The 20,788-nt window shown below is 41.9% G+C and overlaps 1 long non-coding RNA gene across 2 annotated transcripts in view; it reads left to right on the forward strand.

Annotated features, from left to right (window-relative positions):
- The window catches only part of LOC138741947 (uncharacterized), a 35,294-nt gene extending 14,967 nt beyond the window's left edge, over positions 1-20,327 (forward strand). For both annotated transcript variants that reach the window (XR_011343915.1, XR_011343914.1), the window contains exons 3-4: positions 18,069-18,684; positions 20,154-20,327. This is a non-coding gene — a long non-coding RNA (uncharacterized lncRNA). The remainder of the gene's footprint in view (positions 1-18,068; positions 18,685-20,153) is intronic.
- Positions 20,328-20,788: the final 461 nt, after the last annotated feature.

Raw genomic sequence — 20,788 nt, forward strand, 5'->3', positions numbered from 1 at the left:
CAACTCTCTTTCAGAGAGAGAGAGGGCTGTCCTTCTGTGTTCATTTCTACATGGGAACTTCACAAAACCCTTGCCTGAGTTAGTGAAATCATCATGGAAGAAAAACAAGTACTGGATTCTCCATGCAAGAGGGGGAAATCAGTCATATGAAGAAGCAAGTCTTTGAAACCTACTCAACAAGAAATTTGTGAGTTTTGAGGTCTGATGTTTCAAACCTACTCCATAATTGCTGCTGAGCAACAATTTAATGAATCTGTTTTTCAAAACAAAACTGACTGAACTTTAAACTGTAATGGTGTTGGTTTTGCCACACACACACACACACACACACACACACACACACTTGAGCACATTGGGGTTAAGTTAGAGTTAAGTAAGAAGTGTTATGCATTTAATAGTTATTAATATGAAACATTAATATCTTGGTGAATTTCTAGTACATAACAACGAGCATAGATGACTTTGGTGAAAGGAGTCAATAGTTTTACGCAGAAAGGAAAAAGACCAGAAGCTAACATCTGTAAAGCATTGGTGGACACTTGAAATCCATCGACTTACTTTTAACTATGTCGGTTCAGATTTAGACACAATGCAAGAGAAATCGTCTTCCTCAACTTTAAATTACAGTTGCAGAACAAATTTGAGACTGAGCATAAATTTGCATTTAAAGACCTAAGGAACTTTTGCTTTGTTTTCCGAAAAGTGGCAGATGTTTTGTGGGATTCTGACCTTGCAAACAGAAAATAAATTTTCTTTGAGTAAATTTAGTGAGCGAGCATAGAGACGAGTGAATCTCTTTATGTAGCCTGAACTTCGAACAGTGCACTCATGAATGAAGCCCATGACACAGAGGGAATCACCTCCACAAGAGCCTTTGTGAATTAGCTGCATGTTGTATTTCAGTGTTTTGATAGGCAGGGCAGCAATGTAACTGTGGACAGCCTTGACAGACACATGAGTGTTTAGTGATTGGATTGGTGATGGGGATAAATTTATCAAATGCTTGAATCATATGTTGGGGAAAAATGTAAATGGAATATTTGAGAGCACGCTGTCATCAAGTATGTACTAAATCTGAAAGAAAGAATTTTCAAAGCAAAATTCCAAACAAGGTGTTGTAACTACAATAAGTCAGGGTGTTAAGTTCAATTGAAGAAACACTCCCACAAAGTGAGGCTTCTCCTTGGATCTGAGTTGATACATAACAAGTCTTTAACAGAATGGAAATAGCCAAAAGGGACATTTAGAAGAGGTCTAGACTCCCCAAATGATGAGAGTCCTTTATATTTTTTGGATATGGAAATTTTTTGGTTAAGCTGTTAATTTAATGCTCATCTCCATTTGTGACATGGAATCTTATAATGGATCTTTCCCCTTGAACTGTGATCTTTGTACACTTGGAAAACCTTCTATATATCCTTTGGATTTAGTATGAATATGGTGAAGATAAAACTGGCATGGATGATATTCATTGGATATATCAATAATCAGATTGTCCATAATACACATGGTCCTCGACATATGTCCAAGTTCCATTCTGACTGACTGGTCAGATTTCGAAATGGACGCAAGTCGAATGTATATTACTCTGGGCCGACACCCTTTTAAACTGGAGCCATGGCACTTGGTCCACGGCCCAACCTGCCCAGCACTGGAAGGACCCATTGGCCTCCACCACCACCAGCACCTGGCCTGCGGTAGCCTCCCCCACCTCAATCACTGGGTCTGCCACCATGTTCATGTCCCAAAAATAGAACATACTCGGTGGCGCCCTCCCAGCCCGTGGCCACCACTATGTTAGTCCTTCAAAATAAACAGATCCTGGATCCCCGGGGCCTGACATGTCATTTTTATATTTACATACATTTTTTCTTTATTTAAAAAAAAATTATACAGTTTTTTTTTTCATTCGTTATGTACAGAGTGTCGTAGGTCGCATAGGTCGTAAATGGGGGACCATCAAAAAAAGTCTGATTTATCTACTGCTGGTCATAATGACGTATCCTGTTTTAACAAAGAACACCGAAGATGTGTGTGTGTGCATGTGTGTTTAAGGGAACTGGGAATGATTGATATATATCATATTCAATTTGATAAGAATATTTTTTCTTAAATATGGCTCTTGGTCTTCCAATACAACTATTATGCTTGCAATGTAATAACAAAGCCACAAATGACTATCTTTTTAACCCTCAACCTCAAAACATCTACTAATCTTTCACCTGATTGTTTTATACTCTCAGTAATGACCCGTAAACAAATCTCTTCAATCTCAATCATTTCCAACATTCTCTCCTCCAATCCCAACCTTCTCCCTGCACTTCTTGAAATTCTAATAGGCCTATAGGATATCCGAAACATGAATGTTGTATCTTTATACACATCCCTCTTTTTCCATCTACCTCACAGTTGAAGTTTTCTCCACACCTTTAATAGACCTTCCATGTCAGTTCTCATGGTGCCCAGAGAGTGGACTGAAGTAAGTTTTCCTCTCAGCAAATCTCCTGAACTTGATATAACAGCATCATACTGGTTTAACTTCAAATCGATCTATTTGGACGATTACCATCACTGGCTAGAGCAGCATTTTATTATCCATCCTTTATTGTCCTTAAGAATGTTGGAGTGAAAGTAAGCCAGTCTGTCATTGCAAAGAAACAGGAAGAAAATAAACAAAACAGATGCTGTGACAAGTATTCATGGCTGGTGAAGTTGTGTATCATGAAGACTCCTGTTCACCACACTAACATTAATTGCATGGACCTACCTTGCATAAGGATCTGATGGAATGCAAGTATCCCCTAGTAACCCAATCCATTAGCAAAGAACAATATGACAACAGAATAGAAGTGCCAATTCTTTTAACAATCAACTCTCAATAGAAAGAGCTACAAATGCCTATTTGCTTGTACATTTTGGCAAGGATAAACTTGTTATGGTTAGAATGGAAAGATAACACAAAGGAAGAAGAAATATGGCCAGGAGTGATGTGGAGTCATTTGGATATAGGTTAATAATGTAAAATGGCCAAACTCATCTTGGCACCCATTAAAAGCATCCCCTCCCTTTGATCTCAGATATTGACAAATGTTATCGATTGCTTTAGTTTATTCCAAACTATAAATGTCTTCCATGGCAATTAGTAATATGTACACAGAAATGAAAAGTGAAATTATTTTTTGCGAACGGTTAGCTTCATTGAGATGCTTCGTAGAGATCTGAGGCTTCTTACTTTGAAGAGTCATCATGAAGCCAAGCAGTTGATTGGGAATTCATCAATAGTGAACTTTGAAGGTGTGGCAAAGGACCACATTTCTCTCAATGAATGAACTCTGTGCAAGTAGATTATCGAACACTTCATTACTGAGGGAAATGCAACAGAATATGTCGTTCATTTTACTCTATTGCTTCAATTACCATAATCTGATAGTTGCTTCACAGCACAAGAAGTGTTTTTAGATTCTGAATGTTTGAATAATAATGAGTTACAGAAGAATGAGGAAAATAATAGATATGAGCACCCTGAGGCTATCTAACCACTCAGAGATTGAATATTGTGAGCTACAAACAAGTTATACATCCCTGTTACAAATTGGAGAACACTAAATAGACCATCATATCAAAAGGCATCTCCATTTCTTCTTCATCAGAAACCTGTTCTTATTTAATATGATGGTATGTATTAATTTTCGTCAGATATACAATAGGGCTTGAGGTGCTAGTTATTTCCACTTGTAATCTGGTATCTTACCTTCATGAAAGTTGACTCATTCGGCACCATAACCGTTCCTGCCACATCATTTCTTCGACCGCAACAATCCATGTGATACTCGTCAATGCTTGGAAAAGAAGAAAACTATAGATGCTAGAAATGTGAAATAAAAACAGAAAATGCTGTGAAACCAGGCAGTATCGGCAGAGAAAGAACAGGGTTAAATGGCTCATATCCCAAGATCATTTGTCAAAATTAGTAACACTTCTTCCAAGTGCACTTTGTTAATCATTCCTAAAAAAAACTAAGCAAAGAGCTGTCGAAATGACATTTGACGTAAATTATTAATTATTTCACACCATGAGAATATCAAAAGAATATATCATCTGATTTATTAGGAACAACTAATTTCATTAAATGAAGTAAACTCATAAATGCACCATGCGACATAAAGCAATGGGTTATTTTATCTGACATACTGATTTCTTTACATTTTCATAGATTTTGCTGCATTTCAACCTTTCTTTTGAGAATAGAGACGACGTTGGATCTTAATTCTTACCTGGTACCAATTATTCTATCAGGCTGGTAGCAAGGACTCACATGGCAAGTTATGTAAGTGTATGGTTTGGAGAACAAAGACACACATAACCTATCAAACTATGGTACTTTAGTTCAAAAGCAAATTCTGAAATTTGGAAATAAAAGGATTATTCATTTACATCAATTTAACATTTCATGCAAATGAAATCAAGGACAAGAAAAAAATCCAGAGAGTTGTTAACTCGGCCAATAATATAACGGGCACCAACCTTCACTCCATCGAGAAAATGCACAAGAGGTGATGTCTTAAGAAAGTAGCCTCTATCCTCAAGGACCCCCATCACCCAGGTTATGCCCACTTCATTCTGCAGTCATCGGGAAAAAGGTATGCCATCAGATTCCTGCCATCAGGTTGGGTGAAGGGGTGGGGTTTCTTTTCATTTTTCTTTTTTTTATATATATAAAAAAATGTTCATGTTCATGTTTAATTGCTGTATATGTCATATATTATTTGTTTTTTGAACGAATAAATAAAGTTTAAAAAAAGATTCCTGCCATCAGATTCCTGAATGGACAATGAACCCAAAGCACTACCTCATTTTATCGTATTTTCTTGCACTATTTATTTACTTTTGAAATGTAATTATTAGCAATATTTGCTCTATAATCTATGCAAAACAATGAATTTTGTGACAAGTTCATGACAATAAATTCTGTTTTCATTAGCTCACTCTGACCAAAGACTGTTTTTAACTCTGTTCCTCTTAACATAGTGTTTAGCTTTAGTCTACATAATTAAAATCCATGCAGATGGTTCAGGCAAAGACCAGAAAAGGACTTCAGCTCCTTCCACATATGCGGTAAATGTTCACTCCTCCGCCATTTGGCTAAGATCAAGTGTAGTTCTTATAAGAGCTGATCAGCTGGATCTGTGACAAGTGAGGAGCTATACCCACAGCATGGAAGAAGAAAGAAGAGGAAGACACCTGAGAGATCGTTCGGGAGCAGGATTTCGTCTGGTGTGAACCACCCTGCTGATGCAAGGGTATCCATATGGATTGGACGACCAATCTAACACCCTTACCAGCCGAAAGCCCTCCTCCACCAGCTCCATGAGGATGGCTGCAACAGGAAACGCTTTCTCAGCTGCACTAAAAATCCACAACACTGTCAGGGTGGCAGTGAAGGTCCTCAGCGATGGATCCCCATTTTCCCAGGACCTTTTTGTGTGCAAGATCCTGATGGAGGGCCTCAAATTTAAGATGCAACCACTCTTCACTCTTCTGACAAAGGAAAGGGTGATAACGGTGCACATGTTCAATCCACATGTGCCAGTCGGGATGTGCTCACCTTTTTTGGCCATTATAGTGAGGGGACAGGGACCTATGTGGACATCAAATTCACATTTGGAATCTGGAGGAGCAAATGGCAAGGGAAGGTAAAGCTGAGACAGTAAGGGGGTATCATCCACCCCCCCCCCCCCACCCCACATCGGAGTTTTCCATTGGAGGGAACCATGGGTACCTGGTCTATGGTGAACAGCCCAGCGTGTGCAGGAATTGCAACAAACCAGGACATTTGGAGCTCTGCGATCCACAGCCTTAAGGAAGAGGATGGTTCAGTCACATCCTTGCAGAGGAGCATTCAGAGGATTGGCTGATCCTTTTATGCCAATCTGTATGGCATTAAGTCAGAATAGCCTCCCAAAACTTTCTATTACAGACATCTTAGGTTACAGCAAGTGGAAATGTCTGGATCTGCATTACTCTGGGGATGCTAACAAGACTCCATCCATTTCTTTTTGGTGAGTCAGACTATCAGAAGCAATGGCCTACCAGCTGAGTTGTGCATGGCTCTGTAGGTCTGGGTGGGCTCGGACATGCTGGAAGTATTCAACGCCATGCTCCTGGCAGGAAGCAAGTCAGACTCCATGAGGTAGATCCTCTTCGCCTCATCTGCAAACAGAAGGGGGAGGAAGAGGATATCAGGAATTGGAGACCCATTTCATTTTGTTGTCTGCAAACTCCTGTCCCAGGCCATTGTCAATTGAGTCAAGTATTTGATAATTGGTATAGTATTGGTATCACAAAGATAAGCGTATACAGAGCCGTTGTCATACCCACACTCCTGTTCGGCTCCGAATCATGGGTCCTCTACCGGCACCACCTACGGCTCCTAGAACGCTTCCACCAGCGTTGTCTCCGCTCCATCCTCAACATCCATTGGAGCGCTTACATCCCTAACGTCGAAGTACTCGAGATGGCAGAGGTCGACAGCATCGAGTCCACGCTGCTGAAGATCCAGCTGCGCTGGATGGGTCACGTCTCCAGAATGGAGGACCATCGCCTTCCCAAGATCGTGTTATATGGCGAGCTCTCCACTGGCCACCGTGACAGAGGTGCACCAAAGAAAAGGTACAAGGACTGCCTAAAGAAATCTCTTGGTGCCTGCCACATTGACCACCGCCAGTGGGCTGATAACGCCTCAAACCGTGCATCTTGGCGCCTCACAGTTTGGCGGGCAGCAACCTCCTTTGAAGAAGACCGCAGAGCCCACCTCACTGACAAAAGGCAAAGGAGGAAAAACCCAACACCCAACCCCAACCAACCAATTTTCCCCTGCAACCGCTGCAATCGTGTCTGCCTGTCCCGCATCGGACTGGTCAGCCACAAACGAGCCTGCAGCTGACGTGGACTTTTTACCCCCTCCATAAATCTTCGTCCGCGAAGCCAAGCCAAAGAGATAGTAAAGGTATACAGAGAATAAAAGATTGTTTCTTAGGATCTTTTTTCTTAACTTTTGATCAATTAAAAGATAAATACAATACACATGATATTACAATTTATTGCATATTATCGATTGAAAATGTATTTGTAAAAGAGACAGGGAGCAGATTTGAGAATCCCTCAACTAAGTCAATACGAAGATATAATAACAGATACATTTGTTGTTAAGAAATGTATTACTAATATGTATATAAAATTACAAGAGACTGTAAAGATAAAAGATTTATATAAATCAAAAATCGGATGAGAGAAAGATTTAAATCTACAAATTCAGGAGGAGATTTGGTCAAAATCATGTTATAAAAGTGTTACCAATACAGTAAATGTTCGATATCAAATGGTTCAATAGAATTTTCTTCATCAATTGTATTATACTCCACGTAAGTTAAATGATGAATGCAACAAGTATTGTTCGGAGCGGATTGCAAAGGTCTACGGAAAATTGGGACTGTGGGTGCGGCGCTCCTTCTCGATAATGGGGAAGAACCTGGTCATCAGGTGCAAGGTGACGTACATGGTGCAGGAGTGGCCCATCCCCCACATCTCAATTACCAGAGCAGTTTTCCGATTCATGTGAGATATGAAGGAGAGCCATGCACAAGTCACCAGAAAATGGGGCAAGGGCATACCCAACATGGTATGCCCACCTTCATGTGTGGCTGCATCAGACTGTGCATGGAACCAAAGTACGAGGGCACAAATGCCGCAATGGGATGAGGTTCTACCTGCTCCGAGTGTTGTGAAGGATGAGCCTGGACCCGGATCCGTGCAATGTCCCAGTCAGCTGGACTTTGCCACATCACCTCAGTGGAAAAGTTTTTTCCAGAACAACACCTTCGACCACAAGGCCATCAAGCTGTGGTCAGCACGGAATGTCCTGCAGAAACTGAGATGAGGACTCCATAGATCCAGTGGGATGTTTCCTTGTCTGGGTCATCTGGCGGAATGTCTCATCACCAGGGCTCACAAGCAAATAGCAGGACTTGGCCTGGCTGGTAGTGAGAGGAGCCCTCCCAGTGAAATCCTTCTTGTACAACTGGAGCATCACCCTCCACGTACGTTCTCCTCAGGACAGTTGCAGGGGTCACCCAGCTCTTTGCTGAATGCAGATCTGCAAAGAGTGTGTGAAGAAGGAGGCAGGGGGGGCTTTGTCACAGTTCATCCCCAGCAGCAGCGTGACAGAGGGCTCTGATCTATGGACTGTCCCCAGGGACACAATCTGAGCTTGAACTGCTGGAAGACCATCAACTCGGTGAAAAATGCTCTTTGCTCTTGCTGAAACCTGTTGGTCTTCCAGCACACTGAGATGTTGTCCTGGGAGTTCTGCCGACTGGCAAATTCCAGACTGCAGGAGTATGTGCTGAGGGACATGCTGAGGCTTGGTGCAGCTGACACGAGAGCATTGTGGGGAAGGACCACAGTCTAGAGTCCTCCCATTACCAGGCACTGAGGGACTAACACTGAGGGGAAGCCCCTCTTCCAACAGAGGTGGGGTGGGGTGGGGTAAGAAACCACAAGGTGCCACAGTGGTAGTAACGGAGCATTAAGAGAAGAATGCAAAATGCACAATGATAAGAATGTATTAATATGATTAATACGACGAATGTAAAAAGTCTTGAATGGTTTTCTTGCATTATAAATAATTTAGTAAGAATAAGGTATATTTTTGGGGGGTTAAAAAATGATTTTCAGTGAATCCCAAAGTGAATGTGTTGGAGGACAGAAAGGGTGCCAACTTCAAGCTCCCTATTTTGAAGAATTCCCAAAAGTTTGTGATGAAACAAAATTTCAAGTAATTCCTGGCAATCTCTCTGCCTGTGATGAAACGTCTTAAAATGGAACAAAGTGTCTACTGACAGTATCGCATCAGCTGATGAGTTAGAGGTAAAGGGGCGATGATGGGAGTCAGGGCTCAGGCCAAGCAATCAATCGTACAGCAAATGTAATTCACACAGGAAGTAGAGTTTATTTAAAGTATGGAAGAATAAGCTGACTGCAGCAAATTCCACCATTAAAGGCCTATATTGTCAGTGGGTGGTTGGTACTTACTTACAAACGACGGGATTAAAATCACCTCAGTGTGATTACTTTATTTGATTGATGAAAGAATTACCACTCATCTCCAATATGACTAAAAGTAGTTTTCCTTATATATACAGCTTCAAACTTTCTGAAATATCTGACTACTTGGAGTATTCCAGATGTGGGAATTAATTTGCCAAAGCAGCAAATTTGTGATTCAAATTTTGTCTTCAGTTTATTGAGTAGCAGGAAATAACACTGATTCTTAGAGCTAACTTGTTACTCTATGCGTAGATGTGAAACGTTAATTGATTAGTACATTATACAGTGAGTCTAAAAAATATAATACTCATCAGAAACGATTGGTGTCATGGCTCTTTCTTACAGAATCTTGAAAATATCTTACAAGTATTTTCCTCGGTCATTCTTCATCTAAGTGCTCACAATGTCCCGAAGAAATCCAGTGATAACAAGATCTTGTCCTTTATGTCATATGCATTAGAACTTCTCTGATGTCTGCCTGTCCCTTCTCACCTTTCACCTATATTTATAACCATGGACAGCGTTTTCCTATTTTAGCTCTTGCTTGGGGAGGTTGCCTATGTGGTGGGGTGAGGCAATGATTACCGCCATTAGTAAAAGATAAAGGTTCCACTTTTGTCACGTAATACTACATTTAAAATGTGACACAGATGAAATTTTTTAACATTTGCCTACCGCAAGGCAGACAGAGTCGCCACTTTGTCTAGTGCCCCTCACAGAAACCCACAGCAGCAGGTGTTCCCAGGTGGTCTCCCCTCCAAGTACTGACCAGGCCTGTGCCTGCTTAGCTTCCAAGATCATACAAATCCCAGGTATATTCAGGCTATAGGTGCTGTAGGCCATTTATCCTTTCATCCTAGCTCGAGCATTCAGTAAATTGATATTAAACTTCAGCCCAACCTCATTGCATTGAATCTGTATGCCTCCGTTTGCTTAATATCCAACATACTATCAATTACTAGCTTCAATGTAGAAACACAAAAATTGCAATGGAATCCCTAAGTGAGCAAATAGAAGCTAGAAGGACTCACTGGATCAGACATCATCCATGAAGAGAAATGGTCAGTCTTCGTTTCAGGTTGAGACTCCATATCAACCTAGCAAGGGTTCAGACAAAACTCCTGGAGCTTGTTTGCAAAATGAAAACTTAAATAACTAAAAGTTGTTGGGTTTGTGTAAGCAGCAGGAAGAAATAAATTGCTTTTTTTTATGTCTCTTCCATTGGATTTGGAGTCCAATATAAGACTCTACATGCTTAATGACTTGGATCAAGTCCATTTGTCCTCCAAGTTGCACATGAATTGCTCCCTCATTGAGAAGTTGAGGAATTCATTAAAGTTGCGGTGTCTTAATGAATCCTTTAACATTCCCATAGCCGCTGAATCTTCCTCCAAATCTGCACCAGCTCTATTAATGGCCTCCTGCAGAGCTCTGAGATGAACAAGTAGTGACCTCAGAGTGAAAGTCAGTCCTTTAAGGTTCCACAATGGATGTGTTTATGCTCAACCCTATTCTCAAGATTTGTTGCAGCACTGAAGCATATCTTAAGTAAATTGGTCAAATTATACCTCAACACCATTAGGCCAACTAGACAGCCACCTAGGGTGCGGACCTCAGAGGAGGGGCACTGTTGAAGAGAGATTCCAACAGCTCCAGCACCTCTGCGTCATGAATGACGTGGTTCTGACTAACGTGCTATAAGCACGTGTGTTAGTCTGGTAAGGCGGATGGAGGAAGTGGTACGGCGCACATTGAATGTCACATGCAATTACCACATTATTTTTACACAAACTCATTATTTGAATGCAGGCTGGCAACCATAAATATTGATAACAAGAATTATTTTTATTCTAAAATTATTCAACAACCTTGATTGAATTGCTTGTGACATAGATGGCTTCTTTTTTTAGTAAAAATGTTACTTTGTGATGTTGAAGCCAAGAAACTCTTGTTATAATTCAACTAAGATGGCTGGTTTAACTGAAGTCAAACCAATTTGCTTCGATTATTTTATTTGCTTTGACAGCATCTTCCTGTTTTGAGATGCTCTTCCTTGATCATATATTTATGTTCATCATTTGTATGATATTGAAATGTTACGAGGTCACGTCAAACACTTATCTTTGGGCAGGGTTTGAATGGTTGCAGCATTATTTGCGGAAAGGCTCCCGTATTTATTAACATAGACATTGATTCAAATTGCTTTGTGTGACAAGAATTCAAATGGAAGATGAGACTTGAGAAGAGTCACACTTTGTTACAGAACATGGTGTCCTGGAAATGCCTGCTTTAAGCCTTAGTTAACAAGTGTTGAAAAAATCTAAACATTGATTCCTGCAAAGACTCTATTCATTTGACAATATTTGATACTTTATTATATGACTGCAGTGGTGTTTGGCCTGGAAGTCAGCCTGAAGAAAACTGAGGTCCTCCATCAGCCAGCTCCCCACCATGACCACATTTCCATCGGGCACACAGAACTCAAAACGGTCAACCAGTTTACCTACCTTAGCTGCACCATTTCATCTGATGCAAGGATCGACAAAAAGATAGACAACAGACTTGCCAAGGCAAATAGCGCCTTTGGACGACTACACAAAAGATTCTGGAAAAACAATCACCTGAAGAAACACACAAAGATAAGCATGTACAGAACCGTTGTCATACCCATGCTCCTGTTCGGCTCCGAATCATGGGTCCTCTACCGGCACCACCTATGGCTCCTAGAACGTTTCCATCAGCGTTGTCTCTGCTCCATCCTCAACATTCATTGGAATGACTTCATCACCAACATCGAAGTACTCGAGCTGGCAGAGTCCGCAAACATCGAATCCATGCTGCTGAAGACCCAACTGCGCTGGGTGGGTCACGACTCCAGAATGGACGACCATCGCCTTCCCAAGATCGTGTTATATGGTGAGCTCTCCACTGGCCACCAAGACAGAGGTGCACCAAAGAAGAGGTACAAGGACTGCTTAAAGAAATCTCTTGGTGCCTGCCCCATTGACCACCGCTAGTGGGCTGATATCGCCTCCAACCATGCATCTTGGTGCCTCACAGTTTGGCGGGAAGCAACCTCCTTTGAAGAAGACCGCAGAGCCCACCTCACTGACAAAAGACAAAGGAGGAAAAACCCAACACCCAACCCCAACCAACCAATTTTCCCCTGCAACCGCTGCAACCGTGCCTGCCTGTCCCGCATCGGACCTGTCAGTCACCAACGAGCCTGCAGCAGACGTGGACATACCCCTCCATAAATCTTTGTCTGCGAAACCAAGCCAAAGAAAGAAGCAATGATGTCCCAAATGACACAGGAGACAGAATATGCTGCAAAAAACATCAGGTCAGCCAGTACCTGTGGAGGGAAATGGACAGTTTGTGTTATCTTTGCAGACTACCCAAGCAGAAAATGAGGTACTCCCTCATATTCGTACCCATGAGAACAGCATGACATCACATAAACACTGAGATGATTTTCCCTGTGGGTGAGGCAGAATTACCACTTATTGGTAGTGCAAGAAAAAGCTGTACACATAAACAAATAAACAAACTGTGAAACACAGAGAGAGAAAAAAAATAATTGAAGTGCAAAATAAGATTCATTAAATGAGTCCCTGATTGTGTTTGTTGTTGAGGAGTCTGAGGGTGGAGGGGTAGCGACTGTTCCTGAACCTGGTGGTATGAGTCTTGTGGCACTGATACCTCTTTCCTGATGGTGGGAGGGTTGTGCCTGTGTTGTCCTGGTTTGTATCAAATACCTTTTGCAGGGCTTTTCACTCACAAGGGTATTGGTGTCTCTGTTCTGCTTGGCTAGTCTATAACCCAAAGGCATGAACACAGAATTCTCTAATCACAGGTAACCCACTCCCCCTCCATCCTCTCCCCTTCTGATCTCACATATATATTTCTCTTCTATCCTTTGCCAGTTTCCTATTTCCCAGATTCTTTCTCCTCTTGTGCTGGCTCTATTCACCATCACCCACACTCTTCTCCTACTGGAATTCTTTTCTTCTCTCCTTATTGTTCCCATTAGCCTACCATCCCTCTCTTATTTGGTTCCAGTCATCATCGTATCAGATGAAAATCTCGGATGGCCAGTGTGAGAAGTTTCTTTGGTCGCTCAGCATTCTCACTGCCCGTGGGCAGAAGTTGTTCATCAGCCTGATGGTGCCAGCTCTGATACTCCTGTATCTCTTCCCCAATCGGAGCATGCTGTGTGCACACAATTAGGGAATGAGACAGGGCAGGTGACAGAGAGATGTGAAGGGAAACATTTTGGATCCAGTGATCCTAATGCAATTAGTTTCAAGTCAATTATGGAGAAGATAGGTGTGGGCCTTGGGTTGAAATTTTATGCAGAAAGGTTAAATTTGAGGAAATGAGAAAGGATCTAGAATGTGTGGATTGTTCACAGGCAAGGATGTGCGAGGTAAATGGAGGACCTTCAAAGGTGAAAATTTGAAGTACAGAGTCTGTATGTTCCTGTCCCGATTAAAGGCAAGGTTAGAAAGTATAGCGAACCTTGGCTTTCAAGGGATATTGGGAATCTGGTTCAGAAGAAGAGGGGGTGAATAACAGGTATAGGAACCATGGAGAAAATTAGGTACTTGAAGAGTATAAATAATGCAAGAAAAATCTGAAGAAAGAAATCAGGATGGATAAAAGAAGATGTGAGGTTGCTTTGGCAGGCAATGTGAAGGAAAATTAATGTGAACATATATTAAGAGCAAAGGGATAGTAAGGGACAAAATAAGTCCCCTTGAAGATCAGAGTCGTCAGCTTTGTATGGAGCCAAAAGAGATGGGGGAAGATCTGAAATAGTTTTTTTCTTTAGTATTCACTTAGGAAACGGGCATAGATTCATGGGATGTAAAGAAAGCTACCAGAGAGTCATAGAACCATTACGGATTAAAGAGGAGAAAGTGCTTGTTGTCATAAAGTGAATAATAAATCCCCAAAATATTCCCTTGGACCTAGAGTGACATTAGTGTCAAAATCACAGGGGCTCTGATATAAATATTTGAAATATCCTTAGACATGGGTGTGTTTCTGAAAGATTGCAGGGTAAGTCACATTGTTCCATTGCTTAAAGAGGGCTCCACCTGGAAATTGGAAGATAATTTGAAAATACAACAATGGTATATAGAAATGAATAAATGTATTCCATTAGAAAAAATAACATATAGTTTAAGAAATAATATTGAAATATTCGAACAAATATGGGAGCCTTACATTAAATACAATAGCGAAAACCTACCAGGGACAATCATTACCTAAGTTAACGGAAGGAAAAGGAAATGAAAAGAATGGACTCAGTAGAATTTCTGGTGTATTTTTATTGAATGACAACATTGTCTGACTGGTTTAATGTATCCTGGATTGTATACCTTAAATGGACGGGAGGGGGGAGGTAGGGAGGGTGGGATGGGAGGAGGGAGGGGGGGGGAGAAAATGGCACTGTATATGTGTGAAAAGGAAAAAGTGTGTACCATGGTTAATGTGATTTATGGTGTGAAAAAAAAAAAATTTTTAAAAAAAGAGGGCTCCAAAATAACCATGGAAATTATAGATCAGTGATCCTGATGTCAGTGGTAGGTAAATTATTGGAAGGTGCTCTAAGAAATCGGATATACAATTCTGTCTTTATGCATGGTAAATCATGTTTTTTGATGAAGTTACTAGGAAAGTTGACAAAAGAAAGGGTGTGATGGTGTCTGCCTGGACTTTAGTAAGGCCTTTGTCAAGGTCCCGCATGGTAGGTTAGTCAGGAAGGTTCAAACATTAGGTATTCATGGTGAATTAGTGAACTGGATTTGGCAATGGCTGGATGGGAGTAGTAGTGGATGATTGGTTCTCAGATTGGAGGCCTGAGACTAGTGGTAGGCCTCAGGGATCGGTACTGGGACCATTGTTTTTTGTCATCTCTATCAATGATTTGGATGATAATGTGGTTGTAGTGATATGATTGTATGTGCTGGCTGGCCCTCCCTCCGGGTGTCCTTCGACCTTGGCTCCTCCCTTAGTCCTACCCATGTGACCCTGGGCCATAAAGGTCGAATCCCCTCTCCTTCCCATTCATTCTTAGCCTTGGACCCGGGCCAGCAGTCTCTACTACAATAAATCCTATTGTTCCCCTCAGTCTTTGTCTGAGTCATTATTGGGGCTACTGATAGTGCCCAACAGTGGTAAAATGGATTAGTACATTTGCAGATGAAGCAAAGATTTGAGGTGTTGTGAACAGCGAAGAAGGTTTTCAAAGTTTGCAGAGGGATCTGGATCAGCCAGTAAAGTGAGCTGAAAAATAGCAGATGAAAGAACAAACTAAGAAAGGATACACACGATACTGGTAGGATACTGAGGAGTGAGGTTGAACAGAATGATCTGGGCCAGTGCCACAGGGTAGTAATCAGTGAGGCCTGCTATTGTTACCCTCTTGGGTATTGGGATACTGGTGGCATTCTGGAACCCTGCAGGAACAATGGACTACTGCAGTGAGGTGTTGAAGATTTCCATGAAGACCTCCGTCAATTAGACTGCGCAGTCCTTCAGTACCCAACCAGGTATCTTGCTGGTCCTGCCGCCTTCTGTGGGTTCACCTTGGGTAGGGTTCTCCTCACCTCGGCAGTGGCTACGCCGGGAGCCAGTTCATTGGGGGACACAGATGTATCTTTTGGATCATCCTGTTCTTTTCATCAAACTGTGCATAGAAAGTGTTCAGTCTGTCTGGAAGGGAGGCAACATTGTCCTTAATTCACAACGTTATAGTCTTGATCTCTTGCTGCATGTGCCTTGTGTTGCCGGTGTCCACACAGCTGTTTGTGGATCTCCTGTGCATACCCTTTGCTTTTTGGATTGCACGGGAGAGTTCAGTCCTGGCTGAACAATGCCATCCCATCTCCTGTCCTGCAGGCAGCATCATTTGCTCTGAGAAAGGCTTGGACCGCTGCATCCAACCATGGTTTCCAGTTAGCCCTGGTTATGAAGCATTTGATCTCGACGACATCCTCCTTGCATGTGATGATGTAGCTCGTGTACTCCCCTATGTTTATTTGACCATTGTTCATGGCCGCCCCTGAAACAGCTTCAGTCTGTGGTCTCAAAGCAGTCCTGCAGTGCTGCCATGCCCTCCCCCACCCCTGGCAACATCCTGCTCTCCTAGTGAACTGATCTAGATTGCTTTGCCAGTGGTCTGTACACCAGGGTTAGCAGGATCTATGATCCAAGAAACCAAAACGGGGGCTGGGTGCATCCTTCAACACACCAGGGATGTTGTTCTACACTTGATCCAGGGTATTCTCTCCTCTGGTGGTAAAGTTCACATGCTGTTGAAACCATGGTAAGACCATTTTTATGTTGATGGGGATGTAAGAGCGATTAAGTTGTTGAATAATAGGGTAAATCAGGGTGGGAAGGGAAATGAGACACAATGAGTCTAAAGAATTCTTGTGGTCCTGTGATATGACCCATTGTTCTTCATCATTCATTCTCTCTCTGTTGTCCTGTCTGTTTGTGATGTTATAAATCCATGGTCTGCAGACACATAAAATGCGTGAGGTTGGAAGCAGCAAGTTAATTATCACAAGCACTTCTGCTCCACTCAACCCAGCAGCTTCTCAACATTAGAGTAGCAGAAAGAAATCAACACCTTCTGCTGGCATTGTTCATTCTCAGCTGATTATTGATCTTATTATGTAGAATAATTGAGTGCAATAGTTATTCCTGCATTTCACATGCTCTCTCTAAAATAGCCTCACCTTTAGATTTATGCTGTGGCTTCTTGGACAGAACTGTTAGATAAATATGAAAGCCATCAAACCCCTGGGGGAGGCCAGCAGCCAAGTACAGCCAAGAAAAGCTGGTGGATCTTTCAGATTCACCAAACTTATTGTCACTTACATAGAAAAATGTTAAATGTGCTGAATTATTTGCAAAAGCCAAGACAAATCCATCACATTGACATGGGACACTTACAGACAAAAAACACAATACATTTTATTGCAGTGACTACACGCACAAAAGATTAGATAGCAATTACAAAACTTCGAAAGAGGATCAAAAGCTACAATCTTGTCAAGAGGGGAGAGAGGTTCGAGAGACTGAATGGCCTATTGCCTTGTTTCTATCTTCCAAGTCTCCATATTCCATGTTGCAAGTGTGAGTGGAAGTTGGGTGGAAAGCCAACATTCAATTATGATATCCCTCGAAATAATTTGCCTTGATTTATCAAATGATTAGTTCGAAGCATATAAAGGATGAGTCCTGAGCTGAGCACAAATGAAATCTTGCCCAAATGATGAATTGGAAGAGGATGAAAATATTAGGAAGAACAGTCATTTTATAAACCATTGCCTTTTACAACATTTGAAGTTTGATCATCTGACCTAACCTGCTTCAATCCCAGAGTCAACACATTGGGCTGTCAGAAGATAATTGCCTGAACTTTAGCAATGTTAGGATAAACCTGCATCTGTCAGATACATTTAGCCACTGTTCCTGTACCCTAAACCTTCAAGAATCAGAACTTAATTTTTGCACCAACATATTTTTACTTGAACATAAATTGGTGCTTGTTATTCTTTATGTTATGTGAGAAGTTTATTGAGAGAATCTATGAATATTTGATTATATTGAGAACTGCACGTTTCCACAGATGAGAACATGAGGATCATTTCTGAGTGTTTTATCTCCAAATGAGAATACACATAAAATGAGTCAGGCACAGAGCAGTGATTTCTATTCATCAATTCCAGTGACTCTCCAATTGATACAGAATAAAATCACAAGATTAGAGTTGTCATCTCCTATAAGCTTGAAAATTTCTCATCCAAATCAGAAAAATTGTTTCCTTCAAAAAAGTAATAACGTGCTTGTAAATGCACACTACACTTATTTGACTATAACATTTTGACTGATGATATCTCCAGAATAATAAATAACACATGTCTTTGGTTTACTCTTTTCAGGGAACGAAAAGTACATTTATCTCCAAAGCGGGTAGGAGCAGGAAGAGAAAGGTGATGGTACATCTCCGAGTGCACTCACTCAACCCCTAATCGTATATGGATACTTTCAAGCATCATGGACATTTTCCACATTTTCCAAAAAAATAATTATGATGCAATTGATTGATCCTTCTTCTATCAATAAGCAAACCTGAGATATTTTATAAGGATGAATCAACTTGTAAATAAGTTAAAGCAACTACACAAGACTGAGCTTTGCCAGATGTCTATATATGTTTTCTATGTCATAGGCCACAGCTAAGACTTCTCTGAAACAATATAAATATGAAACTGACTATCTGATCGGATTGATCAGTTTCCCCAGACACATCTTTAAAGCTTGCTCTAAAAATAAACAGTCCAACTCAAAGGACATTGCTATTGAAACAATATGGCAGGTGAAGCTGCCTTCCAGAGACTACGATCACTATTTCTTCAGTAAACGTATCTTGCTTCGAAGATGGGAGTTCAGAGAATCACTGGAGTCCTGTGCTCCAAAATGTCCATGGTCTCAGGAGTTTCTTCCCTTGATCGTTCGTTCATCAGGATGAAGTAACCGATCCTCCAATCAGACCAGGTTGGTACAGAAGATCATAAAAATGGTCGCGGAGATCATAGAAAACCACAGCGCAGAAAATGGGCCATTTGGCCCTTATAGTCTGTGCTGAAACATCATTCCACTAGTCCCACTGACCTGCACCCATTCCATGACCCTCCAGACCTCTCCCATCCATGTATCTATCCAATTTATTCATAAAAATTAGGAGTGAACCCACACTTACCACGTCAGATGGCAGCTCGTTCCACACTTCCTCCACTCTCTGAATGAAGTTCCCCCAAACCTTTCCTTTTTCACTCTAAAGCCACATCCTCTTGTATTTATCTCTCCTAATCTAAATGGAAAGAGCCTATTCACATTTACTCTGTCTATACCCCTCATCATTTTGTAAACATCTATCAAATCTCCCCTCATTATTCTACACTCCAAGAAATAAAGTCCTAAACTGTTTAATCCTTCCCTGTAACTCAACTCCTGAGGACCAGCAACATCCTAGTAAATCTCTGCACACTCTCAATCTTACTGATATCTTCCCTGTAGATTCAAGATTCAAGGTTAAGTTTATTGTCATGTAATAAAAACAGTGTCATATTACATAAAATTGCCTTTTATCTGATGTAAGGCAGACAGATCTGCCATCGGCAGAAATTGCCGAAAGCGACTCTTACAGTCAGAGAAAGAGAAGCAAAATAAAATCCCCCCTCCCCAAGTCACCAAGTGAGTGCCCATGGATACGCCTCCAGAACCCCTGCAGCCTCCGCAGCCATTTGGACCGAGTCCAGTCCAAACCATCGGCAAACTGAGTTCCAGATCTGAACCTCCAATATGATTAGGAACTCTTCAGTGCCCTCAGCACCTTCTCGCATCCCGGTTCCAATACCTGGCGCCCCTTTCAGCCAGATGCGAGCCAATCTCAAGGAGTCCGCAGCCTGGTGTGGAGTCCGTTGACAGCATTATCCAGCAGCTCACAGCCTGCGTGGGTTCTTCAACTCGAGTCACCAACAGCCCGCCACTTGTGTGGTTCCTTCAGCTGCAGAACCCTCAGTGGTCTGCCTCCCCGGGGTCACCATCCCATGATTTGTCTCCTCTGGTTCTCCTTCTCAGATTTTGGGGAGGGGGGAGTTGTGATCTCCCCATTTTCTGGTTCCCTGCACTTTCCTGGTGTCTGCAACCCCCTCATGGTTGCAGCCGATTACAGGCGCCACCATCATGGGCGCAGACCCCGCAGTCACAGAATTTTAAATAAATCGACCATCGGCTCCTTTAACAGGCCATTCAAAGCCCACACAGAGCTGATGGCAGTCGGGCTGGTGCTTGAACCCCACGGGAGCTCCGTGACTTTGCTCTCCATTCTCCGTGGTCCGCACTGATGTTAGAGCTGCCATTACAGCAGTTCCGGAAGTGCTGCCACTACTTTATTTTTCCCGGGAGCATTGCTTAAGTAGGGCTCAAAGAATTACCAAAGACTTTTTTCATCCAACACTCAGGATCTTTGCTCTACTACCATCAAGAGGGAGGTACAGCAGCATCAAAATCAGGACCGGGAAACAGCTTCACCCCGCAATCCGTGAAATTGACGAACTGTATCTTGTGACCGAGTCAACCCAAAATATTTACATTTATTTTAATCTCTATGTTCTTATGTGATTATTATGTACTGTGTATTGCATATGTGGTCTGGAGAAATGCTGTTTCATCGGGTTGCATATGTACAGCCGAATGATAATAAACTGGAACTTGAATGAGTTTCTGAGTTGTACACCCCATAATCTTGAGTCTACCAAGTGCTTTCAAGTTTCTGCACTTCAAGAACTCTGGCCAGGGAGTATTGTCCTCATGGCATCACCAGGGCCTATTGCTTGGAGTTCATGTAAATCAGTGCACAGAAGTCCCCAGATTGGAACCTTGTGGTTGCTGCGGTGTCTCAAGCAGCATCATGCGCTGTTAATCCAGCCGTCTTTGTAGGATGACTTCTTCTTCACTTGATGGATTGCACCAGTGCAACAAAGCCAAATATTTTGATTTAGTGGTCTCCTTGCATCTTGTGAGGCCCTCTCTTTTGGCAGCCTGCTTATTGATTGAGGTGTAAAGGCATTAATGCCACATATTGAAAAATCTCTAT

Source organism: Narcine bancroftii, chromosome 8 (assembly GCF_036971445.1).
Source record: "Narcine bancroftii isolate sNarBan1 chromosome 8, sNarBan1.hap1, whole genome shotgun sequence".
In the NCBI taxonomy this organism is placed as follows: Eukaryota; Metazoa; Chordata; class Chondrichthyes; order Torpediniformes; family Narcinidae; genus Narcine; species Narcine bancroftii.